Genomic DNA, 22,040 nt, shown 5'->3' with positions numbered 1-22,040 from the left:
CTCATGAAATTTTCTGTGGAGAAGAATGTAAATGGATAAACAAATAAGGTAACTTTCAGATCAGGAGAAGTACTATGGAGAACATAGTTTTAGTAGTTTTCCAGGGCTGCTGTAACAAGTACTAAAAACTGGGTTGCAAAGAAAAAGTGGTGGCACAGAAATTCACTGCCTCACAGTTTTGGAGGCCAGAGGCTCAAGTGAAGTTGTGGACAGGGCCATGCTCCCTCTGGAAGATCCATTTCAGCTCTCTCTTCTATCTTCTGTAGTTCCTTGGCTATGGCAGCATAACTTCAGGCTTTACATGGTGTTCTCCATGTATATACATCACAGTTAACTCTCCTGATGTACTTGCACTCTCTTCTCAATTGTAAATATTTCAAGGTCAAAGACCACATTGATACCTCTCAGTTCATGCAGTGGGCCCTTGTTACATTTCTTTTAACAACAACAACAACAACAACAACAGCAACCATGCTTTTAGAGTTGAGTTTAAGCATTTTAGAATAATGGACATATTTTTTTCTTCTCTTGACTTTACCATACTATAATAATCTCATGTGGTTGTCTTTCACACCTATGTTAATATAGCAATGTGTTCTTTGTAGAGTTTGTTCTACATTCCTGGTCTCACCATGCTCCATGTTTCTTTAATTTCATATCCCATAATGTGAATAAATATATAGGTAGAAGTAAACAGACCCATTTTATTAAAAAGAGCAGTCAGGAATAGTAGGAATGAACTTATTATTCTTATTAAGTGGATAGGTATCTGGAAATACCATTTGTTCTTATGACTAACTGACTCTAGAGGAAGCTGGAAATAAATTGTTTTTTCAGGGAAAATGACATTTTATTACCTGGAAATTTGCTTTAAACATAGCACACAAGTTTAGATTTAGTAATAGTCACAGTGGAGTACAGGGAAGACTAGACTAGCCAAAGAGCTATAGTACAGAGATTAACAAATAAAAACTTGTCAAAAGGACATTCTGTACCTTCCTCCTTTCTTTCACCTCTCAATTAACTAACCTGATGGGGGTTCTGCTGTGTCATTAATTTGAGCTGTATTGGAGTAATTGGCCTGCCGTATGTTTTCCCACCATTTCATTGGACTTAGTATGTTACTGCTGATGTCTGGTTTTATAACTCTTTGAAATGACCCTTACGAGAGGAGACAGACTGAGAGGAGAGAGCAGTGGGGATTTTAAGTTCAGAAACTCAGCCCTAATGTGTGAGAATAGAATTTCAGGGACAGTTTTATTTTTGCAGGGTCTCCTGTGACAGTCTTCAGGGGACAAGCACATTAGCTGCAGAGCTATGCTGTGCTATGGAGCAAACTGTTCTTGTACATGCTAATTGAAATACTTGAACGGTGAACTCAAACAACATTGTCAGTTGAAGTTCTGGGGAAGATGGCAGAATAGAAAGATCCTAAGCTCACCTCACTCCACAGATACAATGAGATGAAATCCACATCTGCGTAAATAACACAGAAAACAACCCAAAGATTTGCATATCAGACTTTCCACAGCTAAATGTAGAGAAGAGGGCACATAAAAGTGGGTAGGAAGGGCAAAGACAGGTTGGAAGCCAAAGGGACCCATGGGACTGCCTACAGGAGGGAGGGATGCTACTGGTGCAGAGAAGGGAAAGGAGGAGACTCCCATACCAGATATCCCAGGCATGAAGGACTCACAGTAGGAAAACCAATCCTCATAACATTTGGCTTTGAAAATCAGAGGAGCCTAACTTCATAAGTTCTTAGAATCAATGGAACTTAACACCTGGAACTTTAAAAATCAGCAGGCTTGGCTCTGGGAAAGACAGGAGGGCAATAGAAAACTGAGCCCTTGCCCTTAAAGGCCCTTGAAGAGAAAGCACAACGAAGAGCCCTGCAGAGATACAGCATAGAAGCAGCAATTTAAAAAATGCCAGGGGCTTGTGGAAAAGAAATTTATTTAATAATCTCACAACTTGTGTTGGAGGAGCAGGGATCTTTGGGAAACTTCTCCCAAGAACAGAAAAGCTGGCAGGTTCCATTTTGTTCCCCTGATACCCCATACATGGACACCTGTGGGAACTAACACAGTGCCAACACTCTTCACTTAGCTTGCTAACAACAGACTATACCCCGACCTCCTTCTACAAATCTGTCCCTTTCCAACCTAGCCTTCCTCAACAGGAGTTTTCCTGGGCTACTGCAAGTCCCTTATCACAGTAGACCAGCATGGACCTTGCTGACAGTGTGTACCCCCCCACACACACACACACATTCTCTTATGGACCTGTTCCTTCAAATATGCCCTTGGCCAGAGCCCATCCAGAGCAGTGCCTCAAGCCTGGCAGTGTGCAAACAGCCCTGACAAGGGCCAGCCCCCTTCCAAAGTGACTCCTGCCCCACAGAGATGGGAAGATAACCACATGTACCAGCCGCACTGGAGTCCCAGCAGTAGGCTAGTAGCAGACATCAAGTCAGACGATAGACTCCACCTACTAATGAAAGCTTCTCAGAAAATAACACAGGGAAAGCACCCTACAGTTTGGTACTATTTCATCTCTGGAGAATGCCTGATCTGACTCAACTCAAGCCCAAAATGGCACCAGACTGGCCCACTAACAATAAAGAGACAAAAGCCTGTCCACAACAGGCAAAGACATACATTGCATACAATTGGAGTGAAAGCAAATGCAGCTCAGCCACAATAGTAGGGCACATGCAACACACGTTGGACATATCCCCAAAGTGCCACGTTGTGTTATACAGTGGACATTGCACTGCCAGGCACTACAAGGTTTCTTCTTCACAGGGCCACCACTTTCAAGCGTAGGAGACATAGCTAACTTTCTTAACACATAGGAATAGACACAGAGAATTAGGCAAAATAGGAAGACAGAGGAATATGTCCCAAATGAAAGAATAATCACAGCAGAAAGCTAAATGAAACAAAGAGAAGTAACATGTCTGGTAGGGAATTTAAAAGTAATGGTCATAAAGATACTCATTGGACTGGAAGAGTGAAAGACCCCAGTAAGACCCTCAACAAAGAGATAGAAAACATAAAAAAGAACCAACCAGCGATGAAGACTCAATAACTGAAGTTAAAAATACACTAGATGGGATAAATAGTAGACTAAAGGAAGCAGAAGAATGCATCAGTGACCTGGAGAACAGAGTAATGGAGACCAATAAAGCTGAACAATAGAGAGAAAAAATAATAAAAAATAAAAATAGACTTAGGGAATTCAGCAACAACATTAAGTAGAATGACATTTGCATTATAAGGATTCTAGAAGGAGGAGAGAAAGGGAAGGTGGCAGACAATTTACTTGAAGAAATAATAGCTGAAAAATTCCCAAGTCTGGGTAGGAAACAGTAATCCAGATGCAGGAAGCACAGAGATTCCCTCCCACCTCTGGCAAAATCAACCAAAGCAGGTCCACAACAAGACACATAGTAACTAAACAGGCAAAAAGTAGTGACAGAATTTTGAAGGCAGCAAGAGAAAAGAAAACAGTCACATACAAGGGATACAAGGGAACCCCCCCCCCCCCCCCCCCCCCCGCCGCCAACAGGCCATCAGCTGATTTTTTTTAGCAGAAACTTTGCAGGCCAAAAGAGAGTGGCATGATATATTCAAAGTGCTGAAAGAAAAAAAAAAAAAAACCTGCATCCAAGAATACTCTATCCAGCAAGGCTATCATTCAGAATGGAAGGAGAAATAAAGAGTTTCCCAGAAACAAAAGTTAAAGGAACTCATCACCACTACACCAGCCTTGTAAAAAATGTTAAAGGCCTTTTTCTGAGAAGAAAGAAAAGACCATAAGTATAAATAAGAAAGGTAGGGAGTACAAAAGCAGTAAAATTAAGTATATTTATAAAAATCAGTCAAGGGATTGACAAAATAAAATGATATAAGGTGTAACTCCATAATACTTAAAACATATGGGAGAATAAAAATTTAGTGTTTTTAAAATAGGTTTAAATTTAAGCAACCATCAACTTAACATAGACTGTTATATGCATAAGATGTTATATAAACATCTAAGATCTAACATCTAACATCTGGCTAAAGAAAGCCAACAAACAATGAGAGAAGAGAGCAAGAAACAGAGAATAACTAGAAAAACAACTATAAAACAAATTAAATGGCAATAAGTATATACCTACCAATAATTACTTTGAATGTAAGTGTACTATATGCTCTAACCAAAAGACAGAAGGTGATGGAATGGATAAAAAAGCAAGACTGAAGCAAGACTCAGGTATATGCTTCCTACAAGAGGCTCATTTCAGACCCAAAGACACATTTATCATGCAAATGGAAGTGAAAAGAAAGCCAGGTTAGTAATATTTACATCAAACAAAATGGACTTTAAAAGAGAGACCCTAACAAGAACAAAGAAAGACAGTATATGATCATATATGATCATTTAAAAGAACAGTCCAACAAGAGGATATAACAATTGTAAATATTTATGCACCCAAGATGGTAGCATCTAAACGTATAAGCTGCTAGTAAGAAACATGGAAGAAGTCATTGATAATAACTAAATAATAGTAGGAGACTTTAACAGCATGCTTACATCAATGGATAGAGCATTCAAATGAAAATGAACAAGGAAACAGTGGCTTTGAATGATACATTGATGTAATGGATCTAATGGATATATTCAGAACATTCCATCCTAAAACAGCAGAATATACATTCTTTTCAAGTGCGAATGGAACACTCCAGAATAGATCACATTAGGCCACCAAAAAAAGATTCAACAAATACAAAGAGATTGAAATCATACCATGTCTCTTTTTAATCGCAGCAATGACAAGAAAAACTCTGTAAAGAACACAAATACATGGAGGTTAAGTAGCATTCTACTACACAATGAATGGGTCAACCAAGAAATCAAAGAAATAAAATACATAGACAAATGAAAACACAATGACCGAAAATCTTGGGATGCACCAAAAGCTGTTCTAAGAAGAAGGTTTACAGCAATACACTCCTACCTCAAGAAGCAAGAAAAATATCAAATAAACAACCTAACCTTATATCTAAAGGAGCTAGAAAAAGAACAAACAAAAACGAAAACCAGTAGAAAAAAAAAAAGAAATAATAAAGATTAGAGCAGAAATAAATGAAACAGAAATCAACAACAAAAACCCCAAAAGAACAGTTCAATAAAACCAGAAGCTGTTTCTTGAGAAATCAACAAAATTAATAAACCTTTAGCCAGACTTATCAAAAGAGAGAGAGAGAGAGAGAACTCATACAAAATCAAAGTGAAAGAGGAGAAATAACAACCAAAACCACAGAAATACAATTATAAGAAAATATCATGAAAAGTTATATGCCAACTAATCAGACTAGAAAAGATAAAATGGATAAATTCCTAGAAACATATAATTTCCCAAAACTGAATAAGGAAGAAATAGAAAATAACTGAACAGACCAATTACCAGTAAAGTCCAAGAGAGGATGGTTTCACAGGTGAATTCCACCAATATTTAAAGAAGAGTTAATATCTATTCTTAAACTATTTCCCCCCCAAAAAAAGAAGATGAAAGAAAGCCTCCATATTTATTCTAAGAAGCCAGCATCACCCTGATACCAAAACTAGATAAAGATACTACCAAAAAAAGAGAACTACAGGTGAATATCTCTGATGAACATAGATGTAAAAATCTTCAACAAAATATTATCAAAGAGAACCCAACAATACATTAAAGAATCATTCACTTCAATCAAATGGAATTTATTTCTGGGATTCAAGGGTAGTTCAGTATTTGCAAATCAAACAACATAATACATTACATCAATAAGAGAATATGATCATTTCAAAAGATACAGAAAATTCATTCGACAAAGTGCAACATCCATTCATGATAAAAACCCTCAACAAAGGAGGTTTAGAAGGAACATACTTTGGTATAATAAAGGCCTTATATGAAAAACCCACAGTTAACATCATAGTCAATGGTGAAAAGCTGAGAGCCTTTTCCTTAAGATCAAGAACAAGATAAGATGTCCACTTTCACCACTTTATTCAACATAGTACTGAAAGTCCTAGCCAAAGCAATGAGACAACAAAAAGATACAAAGGGCATCTAAATTGGTAAGGAAGAAGTAAAACTTCCATTATTTGCAGATGACATGATACGATATATATATAGGAAACCCTAAAGACTTCACCCAAAGCTACTAGTACTGATAAATGAATTCAGTAAGGTCACATGATATAAAATCAATATACAAAAATCCACTGCATTACTATACAGTATAGATGAAGTACCAGAATGACAAATTTTAAAGAAGTCCCACATATGAATGCATCAAAAAATAATAAAACTGGACCATTTCTTATTTCATACACACATAAAACCCCTAAATGTGAGACCTGAAACCATAAAAATCCTAGAAGAGAACACAGGCAGTAATTTCTCTGACATCACCATTAGCAACTTTTTTCTAGATGTCTCCTGAGGGAAGGGAAACAAAAACAAAAATAAACTATTGGGACTACATCAAATTTAAAAGCTTCTGCACAGCAGAGGAAATTATTGATTTTTTTCAATAATTGTTGGTTATTTCAACAACAGTAAAGGACAACTTACTGAGAGTAGATATTTGCGAATGACAGATATCCTGTAAAGGGTTAATACCCAAAATATGTAAATAACTTATACAACTCAACACTAAAAATCAAGTAATCTGATCAAAAATGGGAGGAAGACATGAACAGACATTTCTCCAAAGAAGATGTATAAATGGCCAACAGATACATGCAAAGATGCTCAAAATCATCAAACAAATGGAAACCAGACCTACAATGGGATATCACCTCACACTTGTCAGAATGGCTAAATTAACAACACAGGAAACAACAGGTGTTGGCAAAGAAGTGGGAAAAAAAGGAAAAAAAGGAACCCTTTTGCACTGTTGGTGGGAATGAAAACTGTTGCAGCCACTGTGGAAATCAGTATGGAGGCTTCTTAAAAATTAAAAATAGAATTACCATATGATCCAGTAATTTCACTATTGGGTATTTACCCCCAGAAATAAAAACACTAATTTGAAAAGATATATGCATCCTTATATTTATAGCAGCATTATTTATCGTAGCCAAATTATGGAAGCAATTCATGTGTCCATTAACTGAATAATGGATAAAGAAGATGTGGTAAGTATATATAATGGAATATTACTTATCCATAAAAAGAATGAAGCATTATCACAACAACATGATATATCTGCTGGGTATAATGCTAAGTGAAAGTCAGAGAAAGACAATAACCACACGATTTCATTCATATGTGGAATTTGAGAAACAAAACAAATGAACAATGAAAAGAAAAGACAAACCAGAAAACAGACTCTTAATTACAGAGAACAAACTAATGGTTACTAGAGGGGAGACCAGTGGGGAAAGAGGAGAAATAGATGAATAGATGAAGAGGATTAAGAATACACTTAATGATGAGCACTAAAACTCATATAACACTGTATATTAATTATACTGGAATTAAAAAAAAAAACTCAACAGCATTGTCAGTTCTATTTGGTGTCCATAAGTCTAGAGGCTTAGATGACTTCTTTATGTATATATGCATTTACAGATTAAAGGCATCCTTCATGGCATTATACATATTTGATTATGTTTCCCAGACTTTATGGACCCTCTGTTTTCTTTTGGAATTCTTCTGGGCTTTCCAGGAAGTTTAGAGATATATGTTCTTTTTCAGGAAGTTTGACATTTGCAGGGGGGTACAATCTCATTTTTAAAAGAGTTTCTATAATGTTTATTGAATCCTCAGTTTGTACGGTCTTTCTTGAGAGCAATTGGTAATATATATCAAAAGCTTTAGTGTTTTGCATCTTCTATGAATTAGTAATTCTATCTTTAGGAAGTCATCATGAAGACATAATCGGAGATTACGTATGTAAATGTTCATCAAAGCTCTCTGCTTATAAAAGGGAAATATTTGAAACATCATAAGTTATATTTAGCTGCAAGATACAGAAAACCATATTCATAGTCTGGAGATGGTCTATTTCTAGTTTGTTTCTGTGATCTTATTGAGGAACAAGGCTCTTTCTATCCTTGTCTGCCATCCTCATTTGATAGCATTATCCCAGTCTTATTTTCACTTTTGGCCATAAGGTTAGGACCACAGATCCAAGCAACATGCCTGGAGAAAAAGAAGTAAATGGTAAATGGAGCTTTCCATTTATCATGAGGAGGGGACGATATTCCCAGAAGTCTCCTTATCTCAGCCTACTTGCACTGACTTGTTTGCCAGAAGTAGGTCACATGGCAAATTCTAGATGCAATGATGCTGGGAAAGTGGGTACGTAGAAAAAGAGACAGAATTTTCATTATTAATTTGGAATAATCTAATCATTTCCTAGCTAAACACACAAACCCAAACAAAATCAAGGTTAAATTGTCAGGAAAAGAAGAGCGAGTAGCCTTTGGGTGGATACTAACAATGTTCACTCATCATGTGTCCAATAATTAGATATAGATACAAAGAAACTTTTAAAATTATGTTATAAAATATACTTAACAATATGGAAAATATACACTTTGGAATATTACATTAAAAATATAATTTCCTGGACTCAAATCATAGAAGGAAGACAGAAAGTTTATGGTGCTCTAGTGATTATCTCTGGGTCGAGGGAATTACAAGGAGTCAGAGTGAAAGTGTGGTGCTAGTGGAAAATATGTGACCAGGTAATCAAGTAAAACTGGACTTCCACTTTTATTTCAGCCATTCTTCTACACAAGTCTTACAAGGAACAAATTTGTTATCTGGCAGTATATCTGAAATCCCAATGGACTGGTGCCCCAGGACTGAAATCTAAAATATCCTTCTACACCCAATGCCCACCAAACCCCCATTTCTTTCTACTCCCAAGCCCAACCAGCATCTTGGGACCTTCTAGGTACTAGTGGCAGAACAAAAGAGAAAGGGGAACAGGCTGGTTTTATAAAAGGCCTAGGTTCAATTTTTCCCTCCCTTCCCCTATGATCCTGTTTTGTTTAAATTCCACGTATTAGTGAAGTCATATGATAATTGTCTTTCTTTTATTGACTATTTTGCTTAGTATAATACCTTCTAGTTCCATCCATGTTGTTCAAAATGGCAATATTTCATTTTTTGATGGCTGAGTAGTATTTCATTGTGTATGTACACCCCTCTTCTTTATCCATTCATCTGTTGATGGACATCTGGACTCATTCCATAGTTTGACCATCGTGGACATTGCTGCTCTAATAAATACTGTGGTACAGGTGCCCTTCAGATCTCACTTGTATCTTTGAGATAAATCCCTAGTAGTGCAATTGCTGGGTCATGGGGCAGCTCTATTTTCAACTTTTTGAGGAACCTCCATACTGTTTCAGAGTGGTTGTACCAGCATGCATTCCCACCAATAGTGTAAAAGGGTTTCCCTTTCTCTGTATCCTTGCAAAAATCTGTCATTTCCTGACTTGTTAATTTTAACCATTCTGACTGGTATGAGGTGGTATTTCATTTTGGTTTTGATTTGTATTTCCCTGATGCTGAGTGATGTGGAGCATTTTTTCATGTGCCAAGTTGGCCATTTATATGTCTTCTTTGGAGAAATGTCCATTCATGACTTCTGCCCATTTCTTGATTGGATTATTTATTCTTTGGGTGTTGAGTTTGAAAAGCTTTTTATAGATTTAGGATACTAGCCCTTTATCTGATAAGACATTTGCGAATATCTTTTCTCATTCTGTTGATTGTCTTTTGGTTTTGTCGTCTGTTTCCTTTGCTGTGCAAAAGAGTTTTATCTTGATGAAATCCCAATAGTTCATTTTTACCTTTGTTTCCCTTGTCTTTGGAGATGTATCTAGCAAGAAGTTGCTGTGGCCAAGGTTGAAGAGGTTGCTGCCTATATTCTCCTCTAGAATTTTGATGGATTCCTGTCTCACGTCTAGGTCTTTCATCCATTTTGAGTTTATCTTTGTGTATGGTGTAAGAAAATGGTCCAGTTTCATTCTTCTACATATTTGCTGCCCAATTTTCCCAGCACCATTTATTGAAGAGACTGTCCTTTTTCCATTGGATATTCTTTCCTGCTTTGCTGAAGATTAGTTAACCATTGAGTTGATCTATGTGTCTCTTTTTGTGCCAGTACTGTACTGTCTTGATGATTATAGCTTTGTAATAGGGCCTAACGTCTCGCATTGTGATGCCACCAGCTTTGGTTTTTCTTTCTCAATATTTCTCTGGTTATTTAAGGTCTTTTCTGGTTCCATACAAATTTTAGGATTATTCCAGCTCTGTGAAAAATGTCGATGGTATTTTGATAGGGAATGCATTGCATGTGTAGATTGCTCTGGGTAGCATACATGTTTTAACAATATTTATTATTCCCACGCATGAGCATGGAATGTTTTTCCACTTCTTTGTGTTTTCCTCAATTTCTCTCATTAAGTGTTCTGTCATTTTTAGAGTACAGATCCTTTACCTCTTCGGTTAGGTTTATTCCTAGGTACCTTATGGTTTTGGTGCAAATGTAAATGGAATCAATTCCTTGATTTCTCTTTTTTCTGTCTCATTTCTGTCTATAGAAATGCAACTGATTTCTGTGCATTAATTTTATATCCTGCCACTTTGCTGAATTCTTGTATGAGTTCTAGCAATTTTGGAGTGGAGTCTTAGGATTTTTCACATAGATTATCATGTCATCTATGACGAGTGAAAGTTTGATGTCTTCTTTGCAGATTCAGATGCTTTCTATTTCTTTTTGTTGTCTGATTGCTGAGGCTTAGACTTCTAGTACTATGTTAAACAGCAGTGGTGAGAGTAGATATCCCTGTTGTATTCCTTACCTTAGGGGAAAAGCTCTCAGTTTTTCCCCCAATGAGAATGATACTTGCTATGGGCTTTTTGTAGATGGCTTTTATGATATTGAGGTATGTTCCTTCTATCCCTACACTGTGAAGAGTTTTAACCAAGAAAAGATGCTATACTTTGTCAAATGCTTTTTCTGCATCTGTTGAGAGGATCATATGGTTGTCCTTTCTTTTATTAATGCAGTGATCACACTGATTTGTGGATGTTGAACCAGCCTAGCAGCCCAGAATAAATCCCACTTGGTTGTGGTAAGTAATCCTTTTAATGTACTGTTGGATCCTATTGACTGTTGTCCTGGTGAGAATTTTGGCATCCATGTTCATCCGGGATATTGGTCTGTAATTCTCCTCTTTGGTAGGGTATTTGTCTGGTTTTGGTATCAAGGTAATGCTGGTCTCATAGACAAACTATGAAAGAGTCTTAACTATAAGAAACAAACTGAGGTTTGCTGGAGGGGTGGTGGGTGGAGCGAAGGGGTAATTGGGTGATGGGCATTAAGGAGGGCATGGGATGTGAAGAACACTGGATGTTATAAAACTGATGAATTATTGAACTCTACATCTGACACTAATGATGTACTATATGTTGGCTAATTGAACTTAAATAAAAAAAGAAAGAGTTTGGAACTTTCCCTTCCATTTCTATTTTTTTTGAAACAGCTTCAGAAGAATAGGTATTAATTATTTAAGTGTTGGGTAGGATTCACCTGGGAAGCTATCCAGCCCTGGACTCTCGTTTGTTGAGAGATTTTTGATGACTGCTCCAATTTCCTTGCTGGTTATGGGTCAGTTCAGGTCTATCTCTTCCTGTTCAGTTTGGGTAGTTTACACGGTTCTAGAAATGCATCCATTTCTTCCAGACTGCCTAATTTGTTGTCACATAGTTGCTTATAATATATTCTTATAATTATATTTCTTGGGTGTTGGTTGTGTTCTCTCCTCTTTTATTCATGATTTTACTTAGTTAGGCCCTTTATATTTTCTTTTTGACAAGTCTGGCCAGGGGCTTATTAATACTATTCTTTCAATGAACCAGCTCCTAGTCTTGTTGATTTGTTCTACTGTTTTTTTGTTTCTATTTCATTGATTTCTGCTCCAGTCTTTATTAATTCTTTTTTCCTGCTGGGTTTAGGCTTTGTTTATTGTTCCTCCTCTAGTTCCTTCAGGTATAAGGTTAGTTTGTGTATTTGAGATCTTTCTTGTTTCTTGAGAAAGGCTTATATTGCTATATGCCTCCCTCTTAGGACTGCCTTTGCTACATCCCAAAAGTTTTGAAAAGTTGTGTTTTCATATTCGTTTCCATGAATTTTTAAAATTATTCTTTAATTTCCTTGCTGATCCATTCGTTCTTTAGTAGGATGTTCTTTAGCCTCTATATATTTGCATTCTTTCCAAATTTTCTCTTGTGATTGAGTTCAAGTTCAAAGTACTGTGGTCTGAAAATTATTCAAAGCAGGGAATAATCTCAATCTTTTGGTACCAGTTGAGACCTGATTTGTGAACCAGTATGTGATCTGTTCTGGAGCATGTTCCATGTGCACTCAAAAAGAATGTGTATTCTGTTGCTTTAGAATGCAATGCTTTCAATATATCTGTGAAGTCCATCTGGCCCAGTATGTCATTCAAAATCTCTGTTTCCTTATTGATATTCTGCTTAGATCATCTGTATATTGCTGTGAGTGGGGTATTCAAGTCCCCCATGATTATTGCATTATTATCAATGTGTTTCTTTAATTTTGTTATTAGTTTATATAATTGGCTGGTCCCATGTTAGAAGCATAAATATTTACAATTGTTATATCTTTTTGTTGCATAGACTCTTTAATTATGATACGGTGCCCTTCCTCATCTCTTATTACAGTCATTGGTTTAAAATATAATTTGTCTGACATAAGGATTGCTATCTCAGCTTTCTTTTGATGTCCATTAGCATGACATAGCTTTCCACCCCCTCATTTTCAATCTAGAGTTGTCTTTGAGTCTAAAATGAGTCTCTTGCAAACAGCATATCAATAGGTCTCTCTTTCTTATCCAATCTGATACCCTATACCTTTTGATTTGGGACCTTTAGTCCATTTAGATTCAGAATAACTATTGAAAGATATGAATTTAGTACTATTGTATAACCTGTAAACTCAAAAAAAAAAAAAAACAATCTGTAAACTCACTGTTTCTATATATTGTCTCTGTTCCTTTCTTGTCTATGTTTCTTTTGGGCTCTCTCTTTTCTTAAAGGATCCCCTTTAATTTTTCTTGCAGTGCTGATTTAGTGATCCCAAATTCTTTTGGTTTCTTTTTGTCCTGGAAGCTCTTTATCTCTCCTTTAATTCTGAATGACAGCCTTGCTGGATAAAGTATTCTTGGCTGCATATTCTTCTCATTTAGCACCCTGAATATTTCATGCCACTCCTTTTTAGCCTGCTAGGTCTCTGTAGATAGGTGTGCTGCCAGTCTAATGTTCTTACCCTTGTAGGTTAAGGACTGCTTGTTCTGAGCTGCTTTCAGGATTTTTCTCTTTGTCTCTGAAATTTGCAAGCTTCACTATTATATGTCAGGTTGTTGACCTATTTTTATTGATTTTGAGAGGGGTTTCTGTTCCTCCTGGACATGAATACTTGTTTTCTTGTCCAGATTAGGGAAGTTCTCAGCTATAATTTGCTCCAGTATACCTCCTGCCCCCCCCTTTCCTCTTCTTCTGGGATCCCTATTATTTTTAATATTGTTTTGCATTATGGTATCATTTACCTCTCAAATTCTCCCCTCATGATCTAGTAGTTGTTTATCTCTTTTTTCATTAGCTTCTTTGTTCTCCATCATTTTGTCTTCTATATCACTAATTTTCTCTTCTGGTTCATTTATCCTAGCTGTTAGAGCTCCATTTTTTTTTTTTTATTACAACTCATTAATATTTTTTTTTACTTTGACTTGATTAGATTTTAGTTCTTTTGTTTCTCGATAAAAGGATTCTCTATTGTCTTCTTACTTTTTTCAAGTCTAACTAGTATCTTTATAATCATTATTCTAAACTCTAGTTCCAACATCTTATTTACATCCATACTGATTAGGTCCCTGATAGTCAGTACTGCCTCTTGTTCTCTTTTCCATGAGTTTTTCCATTTTGTCATTTTCTCACAATTCTGGTGGCTGGGAAGTCTAAGATCAAAGTGCTGGCAGATTTGGTATCTGGTGAGGGACTATTTCCTTGCTCACACCTATCCTCTCACTGTGTCCTCACATGATGGAAGATGTGTTTAACTTTCTAAAAATACAGTGATTCTGACCACTAAAAATATGCACTAACAGCATTCCAGACTATATAGTTTATAATATTAATGCTCTGTTCCAAAAAGTGAAAGGGGAAGAAGGGAGAAGAGTTTTTAAAAAAGTTTTTCTTTCTTAGCCCACAGGATGATTTATATTTTGTTTGAATTCTAAACTTTTCTACAGAAAAAATAAAAAAATAAAAAAAATAAACTTTTCTACAGAGAATGTATTTTAATTCTGTAATATGAAAAATTATAATAGTATGAAATTTTTGACACAAGTTGCATATTTAATGAGATATTATCTCCTGAAAGGATGTTTTTCACTCTTTGTATTTCCTTAGTCATAATTTTTACCGCAGTAAATAACATGCAGTAGTAAACAGGTGTAGTGATAGATTTTGCAATTGATATTTACAACAAAGAGAAATAAATGAAATTTTTATAACTAAGAGGAATAGGGTCAGGAAAAGCAATATAAACAAAGGAAATTAACATGAGAAAAATAATACTTGGATTTAAAATGAAGCCTAAGTAATTTACTTATTCTAATTTTTCACTTTCTATGATACCCTGATACATAGTCATTTAAGTGCTGCTTGAATCCTTTCTGTAACACAGCATTCACTATTATTTCTATTGTTATAACTTATTCTAGCATTATCTATTACCAGTCATTTCTTAGGTTATGACAAAATTTTTTGCTTTATAATCTTGCCTTCTTTCCAACTCATAGTCTACATTTGCAAATCCCTTCCCAATATGGATCTGTGATGAGGATGCAGATACACGATGTTCCTTCTAAAAGTTTCATATTATTTATTTTTGCTCAAAAGATCAAAATTTCTACCTGTGGCCCTAATGTAGTATTTGAACCCCCATATTTTCAATGTTACGTGCTATTTTAATATTTCCTATTCATTTGTTACCACGTAATTTACTTCTTATATGAAGAACTTATTTTTATTTTGTCTCTAGTAAATTCTGTTTCTACCATTCCTACTTTTTTTTTTTTTTTTAAGAGTTCAGCTTTTAATTGAACAGGTTACAAAAGAACTGTGGTCAAAAAGACCAAAGTCCATGTCATCGTCAGATTTCTGATATTCTTCTTTCTTTGCTTCCACTGTCTTCTCCTCAGCTGGGGCAGCAGAGGTGGAGGGAACAGGATTTTCTGCTGGTTGTAGTGCCAGCTACTGAGGCAGATCAACCAGCCCTAACACTGCAGATGAGGCTCCCAATGTTGACATTGGCCAGGGACTTTCCCAACAAGCCCAGCCAGAAAGGGTCAACATTTACACCAGGTGATTTAATGAAGGCATTCACTTTATCCCTCCTGACCATCACCTCATCATCATGCAGGGTGAGGGCCAAATAGATGCAGGTGAGCAATGAGATGGAGGCCATTGTGCAAGCAAGTGCTAGGCGGGTGATGCTGGCAATGGATGCTGGTATAGGATGAAGTGAGGGCCTCACTACACCATGGCCTTAGCTTCCTTAGAAGGTCCAAGTACCTTAGCAACAGCTGAGGGAAGTCTCTTCCTTCTAAAAGTTGACTTTCTTAATTCTCTATGTTATTTATTTGTCTTAGTGCCATTTTTTAACTCTCCTTGATGACTTTAGTTTGAACAGTCTTTATTCTGTTATTGTGTACCTATATCACAATACAGGGCAAAAGTACTTTATTTTAATTTTTTCTTTCTATAGAATTCTGAATTATTCAGTAAGCCCTTATGTTACAAAGCTAGTTCTATTATTCTTCATCTACTCTTAAAATGTGGTTGGAGAGTTCCAAGTCTTATACCAATTTATATCACCTGAGTCTTCTAACTATAAAGTCTGTCTCCACACAGGGTATGTAGGAAAGTGTACTATCTCTTTAACAGTCAGAAATACGTGTATATGATAATCAGAAATTTACACTAAATCTAACAGATTAGGACTGTTTATTTTCTTGAACCTTTAAAAGCCTCACTATGGCACCTGGTGGCTCAGTCAGTTAAGCATCTGCCTTTGGCTTAGGTCATGATCCCAGGGTCCTGGAGCTAAGCTCCATGTTGGGCTCTCTGCTTGGCAGGGAGCCTGCTTCTCCCTCTCCCTCTGCCTGCCACTCTGCCTGTGTGTGCTCTCTCTTGCTCTCTCCCTGTCAAATGAATAAATAAATTCTTTTTTTTAAAGCTTCACTATAAGCAAGACTATCACTCCTGCTGTCATTTTTTTCATCAGCTAACTCTTAACTAGTTAATAATTCTTCCAGAAGTGAGCTTTTTGCTGCGGCTGCTGCTAATTTCTTGGGAGTATTGAAAAAGTATTGAACAAATAAGCAAATATTTTAGAAAAGAATGTTAGCTGATAGAGTGACTATAAAACTATGGAAAGAATAAGGAAATTTGAGTCACAGTCATACACCACAGTACAGGATTGATCTTCTTGCCAAACTAATGCTCTGTACATCTTGTGCAATTACAGTTCTTTCATATAAATAGGATCATTTTTGGTATATGCCAAGAAGGATGCTAATCTATGCTTTTTTCTTATAATGGTGTATTTGCTCTTAAAAGACAAATACAAAATTACTTATCTTCATTTTTCATGCATCATCACACAAATATAAGCACTCTGTCTGGTTTTAATTAGTAATTCAGATAAAATACAAGTTGAGCCTAAAGAATCTTTTGGATTTTCTGTGTAGCTGATTTGTCATTTATGATGCAAACTCCAAAAGTCACCCATGACTTCTCCTGATTGATTTTATCACAATTTTGGAAGAATAGAGCATTCATCTGCTCTAATTAAAGATTTTACACTCAACCTTTTTCCACACAGAAAATATTTAAAATTTAAAATAGCCACAAAATGTAAATTTGGATTAGATAAGTCTCTTTCCTTTTGAAATAAATCAGTGAAGGAAAAAGATACCTAAATAAGTATTACATAGTAACTGAAAAATACATAAATTTGGAAAGTGAGTTAGGGCATTGCTTGTGTAATTGACATAAAGGCAAACTATGTAAGACAGTATATAGTTTTTGAAGTCACACATATCTGATTCAAACTCCAGGTCTGTCATTTTCTAGATGTGTGATTTCATGCAACGTATTTAGTCTCTGCTTCATTCTCCTTGTCTCTAAAATGGGGATGATATCTATTTTTAGCACTGCAAATATGAATATGAATATGAAATAATTAGCTTACTACATGCCGTATATAATTTTATCATTATCATTAGTGTCAAAATGGTTTTTCTGCAATTCAACTTCCATTGGAAGCTCTAGCCAGAGCATTTAGTCAAGTAAACAAACAAAAAATATACAAATTGGAAAGGAAGAAGTAAAATGATTTTTGTTCATAGATGACACGATTTTGTATATAGAAACCCTAAACATTCTACAAAAAATGTTAGCACTATTAAACACATTCAGAAAAACTGTAAGATATAAAGTCAACATGTAAAAATCAGTTACATTTCTACACATTAATGATGAAAAATCTGAAGAGGAAATTAAGAAAATAATTCCATTTAAAAGAGTATTAAAAAGAATAAAATACTTAGGAATACATTTCACTAGGACAGAGAAGACTTATACAGTGCAAAATATAAAACATTCCCATAATACATCAAAAAGACATAAATAAGTGAAAAGACATCCCACATTCATGGACTAGAAGACTTTATATTGTTGAGATGACAAAACTACCCAAAGACATCTACAAATTCAATGTAATCTATCAAAATCTCAACAATGATTTTGCATAAACAGAAAAATCTATCCTTAAATTCATATGAAATTTCAACAGATCCCAAATAGTCAAAATAATTTTGAAAAAGAGAATAAAGTTGGAAGAGTCACACCTCTTGACTTCAGATCTTATTACAAAACTACAATAATTAAAACAGTGTAGTACTAACATGGAAAAGATATACAGACAAATGGAATCAAATAGAGCCCACAAATAAATTATTACATATATGGTTAATTATTTTTTATGAGAGTGCCAAGATTATTACTAAGAAAAGGACAGTCTTTTCAATAAATGGTGCTGGGAAAATTGGATATCCATATGCAAAAGAATGAAACTGGGTCCTTACACCATATACAAAAATTAACTCAAACCAACTAACAGATCTCAGTGTGAGAACTAAAATTATAACAGTTTTAGAGAAAAATATTCATGACAGTGATTTGTCAGTGGTTTGAATATGACACCAAAGTACAGGCAACAAAAGGAAAAATAAATACATTAGGCTTAATAAAAATTTTAGACTTTTTCCCAGTAGAGAACACTATCAAGAGAGTAAAAAGGCAACCCTCAGAATGGGAGAAAATATTCGTAAAACATATATCTGGTAAGGGATTAATATCCAGAATTTATAAAAAAAAAATATTATAACTCAGCAACCACTAAAAGACAATTTTTAAAATGCATAAAGGACTTGAATAGACATTTCTCCAAAGAATATATACAAATGACCAATGAACACAGGGAAATAGCTCAACATCAGAACCATTAGGTAAATTAAAATTAAAATCACAATGAGATACCACTTCTTCACACTCATTAGAATATTATAAAAATAGGAAAATAGGGGATCCCTGGGTGGCGTAGGGGTTTAGCGCCTGCCTTTGGCCCAGGGCGCGATCCTGGAGACCCGGGATCGAATCCCATGTTGGGCTCCCGGTGCATGAAGCCTGCTTCTCCCTCTGCCTGTGTCTCTGCCTCTCTCTCTCTCTCTCTCTCTCTCTCTCTCTGTGACTATCATAAATAAAAAAATAAATAAATAAAAATAGGAAAATAACAAGTGTTGGTAAGCATGTTGGAAAAATTAGAACCCTTGTGCATTGTTGGTCGGAATGTAAGATGGTATGGCCATTATGTAAAACAATTTGAACAATTACTATATGATACAGCAATTCTACTTCTCATTATATACCTACAAGCAGTTCAATAAATACTTGTATGCCAAAGTACATAGCATTATTCACAATAGTCAACAGATTAGAAACAACCTAAATGTCCACAACAGATGAATAAACAAAATTGGTACATACATATAATGGAATGTAATTCAACCCTAAAAGGAATGAAATGTGGATACATGCTGCAACTTGAACATATTTTTCTAAGTGAAATAAGACAGACATGAAAAGACAAATATTGTATAATCCCATGTATATGAGATACCTAGAATAAGCAAACTCTTAGAAACAGAAAGTAAAATGGATGTTACCAGGTGCTATGGGATGGGAGAATGGGGAGTTAATGTCTCACGAGTACAGAGACCCTGTTTGGAATGATGAAAAAGTTTTCGAGATGGATGATGGTGATTGCTGCACAACATTGTGAAAGTACTCAATGCTAGTAAATTGTATACTTAAAATTGTTTAAAATGGTAAATGTTATGTATATTTTATCACAATAAAGTTTTTTTAAGTAAAAAGATACAAAAAGATATATATCTCATATATACACTAATCAATAAAACTGAAGTGGATATGTTCTGAGGAAAAAAAAATTGTATCAGATCAAATAAAAGTATGAGGGAAAAAAAGGAAAATTGCATACAATCAAAAGGTGAAGTCAGCTTCCCTGGCGGAAGGTGCTCGCAGGGAGTTAGAGCAGGACCCCAGGAGGGCGGGGATGCCCTCAGGCTCCCAGGGACACTAACAGACACCGGCGCCCCGGGAGAGTGCCCCGAGCTCCCTAAAGGGCTGCAGCGCGTACGGCTGGACCCGGAGCAGCTTGGAGGGGCTCGGGCGGAGGCTCTGCGCGGAAGGGGCTGCGGTGCCAGGAGCGCGAATCCAACAGCACAGGCCCGGGAGCACTGGGCGCCGGGACACAGCCCAAGATCCGGCCTCCCCCCGGGACAGGCAGAGGCCAGGAGGACACAGGACAGCAAGGACGCTCCTGCCCGGAGCTGAGCAGATCAGCGGCCCCGCCCCGGAGCCTCCAGGCCCTGCAGACGGAGAGCTCCGGAGTTCCTGCGGGGGCTGAATCCAGGGCTCCAGAGCTGGCCACAGCCACTGCGGTTGTTCCTCCTGGGGCCTCACGGGGTAAACAACCCCCACTGAGCCTCACAGTGCCTCACCAGATAAACAGGATAAACAACTTTCACTGAGCCCTGCACGAGGCAGGGGGCTGAGCAGCTCCCCCAAGTACTGACACCTGAAAATCAGCACAGCAGGCCCCTCCCCCAGAAGACCAGCTAGACGGACAGGGGAAAAACAAATTATTGACCAAGCAGCACTGGAAAGTTCCAGGGGAAGTCGACAGATTTACAGTATACAGAATCAGAGGATACTCCCCTTGTTTTTGTTTTTGTTTGTTTGTTTGTTTGTTGATTTCTGTTTGCTTCCCCCCCTTCTTCTTCTTTTTCTTTTCTTCTCTATTTTTTCTTCCTTTTTTCTTTTTTCTTTTTTTCTTTTCCTTTCCTTCTTTCTCTTCTCTCTTTTTCTCCTTTTCCCAATACAACTTGCTTTTGGCCACTCTGCACTGAGCAAAATGACTAGAAGGAAAACCTCACCTCAAAAGAAAGAATCAGAAATAGTCCTCTCTCCCACAGAGTTACAAAATCTGGATTACAATTCCATGTCAGAAAGCCAATTCAGAAGCACTATTATACAGCTACTGGTGGCTCTAGAAAAAAGCATAAAGGACTCAAGAGACTTCATGACTGCAGAATTTAGATCTAATCAGGCAGAGATTAAAAATAAATTGAAGGAGATGCAATCCAAACTAGAAGTCCTAATGACGAGGGTTAACGAGGTGGAAGAACGAGTGAGTGACATAGAAGACAAGTTGATGTCAAAGAGGGAAACTGAGGAAAAAAGACACAAACAATTAAAAGACCATGAGGATAGATTAAGGGAAATAAGTGACAGCCTGAGGAAGAGAAATCTATGTTTAATTGGAGTTCCTGAGGGCGCTGAAAGGGACAGAGGTCCAGAATATGTATTTGAACAAATCATAGCTGAAAACATTCCTAATCTGGGAAGGGAAACAGGCATTCAGATCCAGGAAATAGAGAGATCACCCCTAAAATCAATAAAAACCATTCAACACCTCGACACTTAATAGTGAAGCTTGTAAATTCCAAAGATAAAGAGAAGATCCTTAAAGCAGCGAGAGACAAGAAATCCCTAACTTATATGGGAAGAAATATCAGATTAACAGCAGACCTCTCCACAGAGACCTGGCAGGCCAGAAAGGGCTGGCAGGATATATTCAGGGTCCTAAATGAGAAGAACATGCAACCAAGAATACTTTATCCAGCAAGGCTCTCATTCAAAATGGAAGGAGAGATAAAGAGCTTCCAAGACAGGCAGCAACTAAAAGAATATGTGACCTCCAAACCAGCTCTGTAAGAAATTTTAAGGAGGACTCTTAAAATTCCCCGTTAAGAAGAAGTCCAATAGAACAATCCACAAAAACAGGGACTGAATAGGTATCATGATGACACTAAACTCATATCTGTCAATAGTAACTCTGAATGTGAATGGGCTCAATGACCCCATCAAAAGGCACAGGGGGTCAGACTGGATAAAAAGCAGGACCCATGTATTTGCTGTCTACAAGACACTCATTTTAGACAGAAGGACACCTACAGCCTGAAAATAAAAGGTTGGAGAACCATTTACCATTCAAATGGTCCTCAAAAGAAAGCAGAGGTAGCCATCCTTATATCAGATAAACTAAAATTTACCCCAAAGACTGTAGTGAGAGATGAAGAGGGACACTATATCATACTTAAAGGATCTATCCAACAAGAGGACTTAACAATCCTCAATATATATGCCCCGAATGTGAGAGCTGCCAAATATATCAATCAATTAATAACCAAAGTTAAGACATACTTAGATAATAATACACTTATACTTGGTGACTTCAATC

General features: G+C 36.5%; 1 pseudogene; it reads right to left on the bottom strand.

Moving 5' to 3' along the window:
• Window positions 1-15,178: 15,178 nt before the first annotated feature.
• Window positions 15,179-15,557, bottom strand: LOC140639489 (large ribosomal subunit protein P1 pseudogene; annotated as a pseudogene).
• Window positions 15,558-22,040: the final 6,483 nt, after the last annotated feature.

This window comes from Canis lupus, chromosome 9 (genome assembly GCF_048164855.1).
Source record: "Canis lupus baileyi chromosome 9, mCanLup2.hap1, whole genome shotgun sequence".
Classification (NCBI taxonomy): domain Eukaryota; kingdom Metazoa; phylum Chordata; class Mammalia; order Carnivora; family Canidae; genus Canis; species Canis lupus.
Note: the sequence above shows the minus strand (reverse complement) of the source record. Positions and strands in the feature narration are given on the sequence as shown.